Source organism: Cryptomeria japonica, chromosome 10 (assembly GCF_030272615.1).
Source record: "Cryptomeria japonica chromosome 10, Sugi_1.0, whole genome shotgun sequence".
Taxonomy (NCBI): domain Eukaryota; kingdom Viridiplantae; phylum Streptophyta; class Pinopsida; order Cupressales; family Cupressaceae; genus Cryptomeria; species Cryptomeria japonica.
Genome location: NC_081414.1, coordinates 827,442,125 through 827,452,243, shown reverse-complemented (window position 1 = coordinate 827,452,243; position 10,119 = coordinate 827,442,125).

Below are 10,119 nucleotides of genomic sequence, written 5' to 3'. Positions count from 1 at the left end.
TGAACTTCCTTCCATCTACTAGATAGATTCTGGTATTTGTACAAACTTCATTCTTCAAAGGTTCCTCCAAAGGTAAGAAGGTTTTCTTTATCCCATTGGCCACGACAGGGTATGTATTCTTCCTCCCATCATGTATTGCTTGTCTATCAAACTGCCAAGGTCTTCCCAACAAAAGATGACAAATATCCATATGAATAATATCACACAAAAATTCATCATGATAATTCCCAATTTTCAATTTTACTAAACATTGTTCACATACTAACAACTTATGTTCATCTTGAATCCATGCTATCTGATAAGGCTTAGGGTGTTTCAATCTCTCCAATTTCAACTTATTCACCATCTCTTCTGAAACAAGATTATCTAAACTACCACTATCAATAACAACTTTACAACACTTACCGGATACCTTACATCTTGTATTGAACAGGTTCTTCCTCTGCAAGTATTCTTCATCTCCTCCAGTATAATAAAAAGCTCTCCTCATCATCAACAGTTCTCCATCTTTTGGTTTATTGTCTGATCCGGTGGGGTTCTCTTCCACCACTTATGCTCTTTCGGTAGCCTCTATCTTCTTACATTCAAATGCACAGTGTCCTTCTCCACATTTAAAGGAGGTTCCTCTGAATGTCCTTTTATCTAGTCTTCCAAAGTTCTCATTCCAGTAACCATCCGGCTCTCTCCTTCGGTAGAAATTTCTATCATCCTTCTAGCATGAATTACCTTCCTTGCTCACTTCCTTTTCCTTGTTCTGATCTTTACTGATTCCTCTTCCTCTAGTATATCCTCTCCCTCCTTGAAATCTTCCTTCGGTAAACCTTCCACCTCTACCTCTCTGTCTCTGCTCATGCCTTTTGTTCAATTTCGCTTTAGCCTTTATTGCATACTGGTAAGCCTCTTTAACACTCTCCAATTTAATCATACTGATTTCATCTTGTATAGACATCCGCAATCCATTCAAATATCTTGCAATTTGTTCAACTTCATCATCAACATGTCCGGATTTGATGTTCAACTTGTAAAATGCTTTGGTGTACTCCTTCACACTAGATTCTTTCTGTCTCAGGTTCTACAACTTCCAGAACAAATCTACTTGATAATTCATTGGGAAAAACTTTGATTTTAACTTAGCAATCATTTTATCCCATGTCTTAATCTATTATTTACCTCTTCTTTGCCTATCAACTTGCAAGTGCTTCCACCAAAGAGATGCATAACCTTTCAACTGGGTACAGACATATTTCACCTTCCTCTCTTCTACAGTGTTTTCAAAATCAAAATACTTCTCCATCTCTGAGATCCAATCCATCAATTCATCCAAATCTAACTTCCATCATATTCCGGTGGGGTAAAATGAGGTTTAGTTTTCACCCTACTCAAAACCCTTAAAAACCTTTCCTCCTTCGGATCAACTGCCGGTAGGTTCACTTGTTTTGCGGGGGCTTCTTCTCCTTCATCTTCACTCACATCCTCAATATGTCGACCTATTCTCCGGGCTGTCTCCAGGGATTCTAACCGGGCTGCTATTCCTCGCAATATCTCCTTTATAGTAGGGTTTGCATTCTCACGTGCTCCACCATTCCTAGTTCCTCTTTGAGCCATTGATCAACACTAGTCCTCTGCAATTGCAGGTCAGATTTGCAATCCGTCACCCTACAACAAAATTTCAGGACACGCAACCTCCAGAATGAAACTTCACTCTAATACCACTTGAAGCAGTCACCGACAAGGAGGGACCTCAAGGAGATCAGTCGAAACCGATCAGCAAGAGTAAACACAACAGAAACACATAGATATGATGGAGGCAATACAAAATAGATAGTTTTATTGCATGAAAGTTAATTACATGCAACCGGTAACAACCGAGTTACAACATACTAGCACAAAGGCCTGGTAAAATAGGTCACATCGGGACCTTGAATCTAAAAGATCTATCTTCTAGGTACAGTCTAGCTATCTGATACTTCTTAATTCTCTCCTTGATTACAATGTAAAGCATGATTACAAATATATATCGATCCAAAGGATCCAGTTGGCTCAAAAGTATCAAAATCCGAGGAACAAGACCTAACTTGCAAAAATGCACAAGGTCGGCCTCTCCAAAAAAATCCAAAGGGTGAAATGTAGAAGGTCGGCCACATGCCAAGAAACATCGAGATCAACATCCAAGGCTCCACAAGATTCAGAATGGGTTCCGGTATATCACCAAAATAGGTCTCAGGCAACCGGTAACAAAGGAACAACTGGTAACAAGTAATTGTCAAGGAAACTTGTAGCAATATCTTGCCGGAAAGTGATCCAAAAGAGATACGGTTTCAAAGCAAGAAATATGATCAAGTCTTCAAGTAGAATCAATTTCCACAGGATCTGGTGAGCCAAAACTAGGACATACAAAAATGAAAACTGGAACTGCAAACAGAAAACAAAACATAAAAGAAAATGTTTTTGGTTGATGCAAGATTGATGTGAATCGGGGATGCTCCTGCATCACAAAGAGATCTTAAAGAAGTTTGATATGGAGAATTGTAAACTTGTTACTACTCTTTTAGCTCTTAGTTTCAAATTAGGTAGAGGCAATGTATCTATGGATGTTGATCATAAGAAGTATGGATCTATGATTGGAGGACTATTATATCTTACTATTTCTAGACCAAATATTATGCAGGATGTATGTTTAGTTGTAAGAGTTTAGGCTAGTCTTAAGAAAACTCATGATCAAGTAGTGAAGAGGATTTTTAGATTTATGAAAGAAAATATAGAATTTTGTCTTTGTTGAGTATTTGGAATACTAAGAGGGGAGGCGTGAATCAATATTCCCTTGAACTTATTAAAGCTACTAACTAACCAATCACATAACATAATTTTAATGTAGTAAATGAAATCAACACAAAACACATAACACCAGATTTTGTACGTGGAAAAGCCAATATGGGAAAAACCACATGTTGAACACAATATACCATTGAGAGGGGGGTAAATCAGTGGTTCCTAAATTTTTTTTTTTTAAACCAAGCCTTAAGTATCAGTTAACAACCTAAACACTATACAATCAAATCGGTAAGACAAATGTGGATATCAAAAGAGTAAAACACACAAATACATAACCCACCACTAGATGTATGAGGAAAACCTAATATGGGAAAAACCTCAGTGAGAAAATATGCTGGAGTCGGCTGCTCCAATCTAGCCTCACAATGAAACAACAGATTACAATGATCTAGGGCACCAACCCTTGCTGATTTAGGGCACAAACCCAAGGAGCACCAACCCCTGCTGATTTAGGGCACTAACCCAAGGAGCACCAACCCCTGCACCAAGCTCCAACTTGGTGTTGTATAGTGAAATACAATTTTGATACAATTATAGCACCTGATTGCAAATGAGTTCTGCAATACTTGATTAGTGAAATTCTCCCAGTTAAAAACTTTCCCTTCGTTGCTGGTTCTCACACTACTAGTTATCAGATTACTCTCTCTGACAACTCACTGATTACTCCTAGCTTCTCTTCTTTCTCCCTTAGTGTCACACCACACTATGTCACTCTTGGATGCCTTCTTAACCAATCACTCCTCACTAGTTTTTGACTATTAGATTGTAACAATTTACCGGTTACTCTGTCTCTACTGGTTAGACCCTCTCACCGGTTCAGTCTGCTAACACATACTGTAACACTCTAAGAAATAACTCTAAGGTAGATTATCTTTCTTTCTCAGAATCTCTTTCCTCTCACACCTCGCATCAAGCATCAACTGATTTTAGTCTCGAGCTGACATGTTTATCTTTTAGGGTACCCACCAAAACAATATTAAAAAATTGTCATGTTAGGTTTTTTCCTTCACCAACTTGATCCATATTAGATTTGATCTGATCTGCTTTTCTGGAGTGATGATCTGTATGTCATTGATCAACACCGCCAATACCTCACATTCCAATGTGTGTTTTCTATATTTGGATGTCTGCACTATGCTTTTCTGCGTTTCTTTGTTACACGCCATTAATGGCTCGACTGTTTCCTTTAGCAAATGGGTACGAAGATCATATCTTCTTGTAGGATAATTTCAATTACTTGCCACCTTGTCTTCCTTGAGCCACAACCTTATACCATCCTTCCATGATTTGCAAGTTCTTCATAAAAGTTGACCTGCTTGCTGACTTTTATGTCAATGAACACTTCACCAACCTCTACATGATCACCACCTGGCTTCCACCTGTCATCCTTGTCGACATCCATCTATGCTTGGTTTTCTATATTGTTTTGACATCCTTCACCGACCAAGATTGACTACTGGTTCAACTCACCTTACTGGTATAACCTAACTTTATCGGTGGGCCTTGATACCTACAGACTTCTTTTCTATCATTGGATCAAATTGGCATTCCATCAAACATGCTGGTCTAAGTCCATTTACCGATAATATTAAACTTCTCTATGTATTCCGGTTCACATCCTTCAATTTTTTTTCTTGCTTTCTTTGCCTTACCGATGATCCTACTTTACCAGTCAATGAAGCATTTCATATATACTGGTAACATACCTATCTATCTGCTTACATACATATGGATTGACATCATCATGTCTTACTTCTTCCATACCAGTCACCACTTCTTACTCACCGGTGACCATGCCAAACCGGTTGACATCAATGATAACTTAATGCCAATAATGCCAACAATCTCCCCCTTTGGCATTGATGTCAACTTATTGCAAGACTTCACACTGGTAGATTTATCCCCCTTTGACACAATGACAAAGGGTCAGGGTACTGCATTCTCCCCCTTTGATTCATACTTATCTCTCCCTTAGTCAAAGCTTCTCTTAGTGATTACAACCGGTATGGAGACATACAACCCTGAACTTTCCCAATGATCAAAATGTGGTTCAAGAGATATAGATGCCGCTATGAACTCCCCCTGAACCATATATCTCCTTACAAACTTAAGTACATGAGGTAGGTGACACAACTTCCAACTTGTGTCTTAAGTACTCAAAAGTGCTTACCGATAAAGGTTTGGTGAAGATGTCTACCACTTGTTCTCCTGTAGGGACATATTTCATCTTTACTTCCTATCCTTGAACCTTCTCTTTGAGAAAATGATACTTGATGGCTATATGCTTTTTCCTTGAATGCATCACCAGATTCTTTGATATGTTTATGGCACTTGAATTATCACACTAGATGGGAATAGGATCAGAGATGTCCACTTGTATGTCCTTGAGTTTTGCTTCATCCAAAGCACTTGAGAGAAGCAGGTAGCAACAACAATGTATTCTACTTTAGCAGTTGATAGGGAGACTGAATCTTGCTTCTTTCTATGCCATGAGACCAACCAGTCACCTAGGAAGAATGCACCACCACTTGTGCTCTTCTGGTCATCAATGCAACCTGCCCAATCAACATCAGTGTATGCTTCCAAGATGAATTCCCCTTATTTGGGGTACCACAATCCATAACTGAGTGTTCCTTGCAGGTACCTAAAAATTGCTTACAACATTCATATGTGACTACTTAGGTGCTTCTTGAAATCTAGCCACCATGCACACAACCTGTACTATATCTGATCTAGATGCAGTAAGATACAATAAGTTGCCTATCATGGATCTATACAACGATTGATCCACCACTGATGATTCATCATTCTTGCTTAATTTTCTTCCGGTCACCATGGGGTTACTCATCGGTTTGCAACACTCCATTTGAAATTTCTATAGCATATCCTTTGCATACTTGGTTTGTGAGATAAATATTCCCTTATCTTGCTATGATATCTACAAACCAAGGAAGTATGTCAATTCTCCGAGCATTGACATCTCAAATTATGACTACATTTGATTGACAAAATCTTTGCAAAGGGTGTCCTTGTTGCCTCCAAAAATAATGTCATCTACGTACACAACCACAATGATCATGTGATTTCCATCTTTCTTAATGTATAAATTGTTGTCAGCACTCCCCTTTTTGAATCCTTGCTTCTTCAGATACTAACCTAGCCTTGAATACCATGCTCTAGGATCCTGCTTTAAACCATACATGGCTTTCTTCAACTGGCACACAAAGGTTTCATCATCATGTAACAAAAACCCTTCCGGTTGCTCCATGTAAACTTGTTCCAAATTTCCATTGAGGAAGGTATATTTTACATCCATTTGATATACCTTATAAACCTTGTAGGCAGAAAAAGATAGAAACATTCTAATTGCTTCTAATCTAGCTACCGGTACAAATGTTTCTTCAAAATCAATGCTCTCTACTTGAGAGTAACCCTTGCACACAAGTCTAGATTTATGCCTAACTTTTTTTCCTTCTTCATTCATCTTATTCTGATAGAGCCATTTGGTACCAATGATGTTCTTGTCTTCTGGTATAGGGACTAATTCCCAAGTCTTGTTCTTCTCAATCTGCTGCAACTCTTCTTCTATGGCATCCATCCATTTCTGACTTTTGCTAGCCTCATTGAATGTCTTAGGTTCTACTTCAGTCATGAGGTAGAAGTTGACTTATTCATCATTCCGAGCAAGTCTTCTCCTAGTCTTCACACCATCACTCTTATTACCTAAAATCTTCTCTTCCGAGTGGTTCATCTGCACATACCGGTTAGGGACCTTTTTGGATGCTTCTTCTTGTTCATTGTTTGACTGAGCTTCTTCACCTTTATTAACAGAAACATCATACGGGTTCACTTGTTCTTGTCTTTCTTTATACATGTCCTCATCAACTCTTACATGCACAATTTGAATGACTCTTCTTAAAGGCCTTCCTATTAGATGAGTAACCAAGGAATATTCCTTCATCACTCTTGGAATCAAAACTACCTAAACCATCCATATTTCTCTTGATAAAACACTTACTTCCAAATACCTTGAAGTACTCGATTGATGGTTTCCGATCATACCACAACTCATAAGGTGTCATTCTGTTGTTTGTTCTTAGTTGAACCCGATTAAAGGTATATGCAGCAGTATGAACCGCTTCCTTCCAATACATGTTCGACAAACTTTCCTCATTTAACATTGTTCTTGCCATCTCCTTGACTATCCCGTTCTTCCTGTCTACCACACCATTTTGCTATGTTGTCCTAGGGGCTGAGTATTGCCTTCTGATTCCATGTCTTTCATAGTAATCTTCAAACTCATTTGATGTGAACTCTCCACCCTATTCTAATCTTAGGCATTTCAGTTTGCACCCACTTTCATTCTCTATCATCTTTCTAAAGATCTTGAATCTGCCAAATGCTTGTGATTTATCTTGTAGGAAAGTGCTCCATGTCATTATAGAATAGTCATCAATGAAGAGCATAAAATATCTTTCATCGGCAAGAACTCTTGTCCTAGTTGGACCACACAGATCCGTATGTACAAATTCAAGTGGCCTTGAGGTGTTGTGTTATTTTGTTTTGAAGCTCACCTTATTCTGGTTTCCTTTCATAGATTCATCACAAAATGTCCTTACCGGTTTGATAATGGGTGGAATATTTCTTACACATCCCGTTTTTCTTATTGCAACTATATTATCAAAATTTATGTGGCCTAATCTTCTGTGCCACAACCAACTTTTATCCACTTGTCCCAACATACATTGGGATTGAAAATATTATTTCAGATTGTATACATTACCGTCTGTCCTCTTGCCTTCGGCTACAGTCTGACCGATACTCTCCTTCTTTATCTGGCAGTCGATAGAATCAAAGGTGAATTTATAACCTTTGTCACACATCTGACTCACACTTAGAAAGTTGTGCTTTAGGCCTTCCACATAATACATGTCATGTGCTTTTAGTTTGCCATCAATGTTTCTAGTACCTTTTCCCTTTATCTCGATCAATGAGTTGTCTCCAAACCTTACTAAGCCACCATTCCAGTCTTCAAGTTTGATAAATTTCTTTTTATCACCGATCATGTGGTTGGAACAACCACTGTCTACAACCCATAAATTTCTTCATTCAGCATGTAGGGTAGTCTGCACTATTAGACTTGATTCTTCCTTGTCCTTTTCTTTCTCAACCCATACTGGTTTAGTTTCCTTCTTTTTATCAGTTACAATTTTTTTGCTCTAACTTGGCTGCTAGTTCCTGATCAGGATCTATCCTCTTTTGCTTGATTTTCACATTCTTACAAAACTTTTCTATATGTACAAACTCTTGACAGTTATAGCATTTGACATTTTCATTGAATCATGAATCTTTGAAACTATTGTAGTACACCGGTTTACTCTTCCTACATTCAAAACTCCTATGAACAAATCCATTGCACTGATAACAAACAACATTCATATCCTGGAGTGCATTAAATGGATTTCTACTTTCATAACTCATAGTGGGCTTATTGGTTAATCTACAATCATCTAACCTATGTCCAAATTTGTTACACCAGTAACAATAACTATGAAAGTTTGGAACATACTAGTTAGGTTGCCTTGGTCCTGCAAATGTCTGCCTCATCGAGGGTCTTCCTTCCATGTTGCCGACTCTAGAAAATCCTTCATGATCAACTCTTGCATTTCTCCTAGGATTTGCATGTTGGTACATTGAGTGTGGCCTCCAGTTCATTGATTGTATATTCTAGTTTGTGTGGCGGTTTCTAACAACATCTACATAAGACTTCTTACCGATATCTTTGCTTACCTTGAATGTCTTCTTCTCTTCACCTTCACTTGAAGAAGTGAACTGTATCTTGTTACTAGACATGTCTTTGCTGTTTGAACTTTGTCCTTCTTCAAATCCTAAGCCATCGGTATCTTTCGATTGCTTCTATTTTCTCAGCATCTTGTCCAAGGCTTCTGTCCTACCCTCATATTTTCTTCTTACTTTTAGTTCATCCTTAATCTTTTCAAGCTCCTTTCCGAGCTTCACTATTTCTGATTCCAGATCTTGATGCTCCTTTTCCTTCTTCATTATATCAAAGGATGTAACTTCACATATCCTCTTGGCCTCTTCCAACTTAAGTTTCAAATCAGAGATGACTTGATTGGATTCATCCAATGATTGTTTCAAGTGATCTTGTTCTTCTGCTGTAGAAAGCTTGACCTTCTTGAGTTCTCTTTTTGTTTTACTTAACTCCTCAAGAGCACTTATGAGCTCACATTCTAGATCTACTTCAGCTTCAATGTCTTCTTCTTCCTCATCTTCACCAACCGGTTCATCAATTGCCATAAAGAGATTAACTTTTATTTCATTCTCATGGTAGTCATCTTCCGAAGAACTTTATTTATCTGTGGTATCATCCTCAATAGAATATAGGTTGCTCTACTTCTGGTAGCCTCTTCTACCTTGCTGGTAGACATTCCTTTAGATCTATGAAAAATTCTTTTCTCATCTCCACCGGTTTCATTATAAGGACATTTTGCAGCAAAGTGTCCAACTTTACCATAATTGAAGCATTTGAGTAGCAACTTTCCTTTATACTTGTCAGATCCTCTATTGAGATTTTTGACAAAGTTTTCTACTTCTGTATACGAGTCTTCACTGGATCTTTTATGAGCAACCTCTTCTTTTCCCTTATTGGTGAAGTTGAACATTGCCTCTTTCCTTGAGGATGCTTCACCGATTGTTCTAATTTCATAGGCTGTTAGAGAGCCAAATAGCTCATCCATTGTGAAGGTCTTCAGATCCTTGGCTTCCTCTATGGTAGAAACCTTAGTATCATACTTAGATGTGAGAGATCCAAGTATCTTCTTGACAATAATCTCATCAACAATTTCTTCTCCAAGTCCTTTGATGGTGCTCACAGTTTCATCTATTCTGTGAAGGTAGTCTGCAACCTTTTCTTCATCTTTCATCTTGTTACTTCAAGCTAACCTTTTAGTGATTCTAGCCTTGCCTCTTTGACTTTGGCATCTCCTTCAAATAATCTCTTCATTTTATCCCAAGTTTCCTTGGTTGATATACCATGCATGACCTTGATAAACTCATTATCAGACAACTCGCTTAAGATAACATGTTTATCCTTTGCATTATTCTCATACTCCTTCTTAGCATCCAAATTAGTGAGATGAACACTAGGAACAATATACCCATTCTTGACAGACATCCACACATCAAAACCAAGTGAGGAAATATAGGTCTCCATTCTTCTGCTCCAGAAGGCATAGTTAGATCTATCAAACATGGGAGATTTTGAGG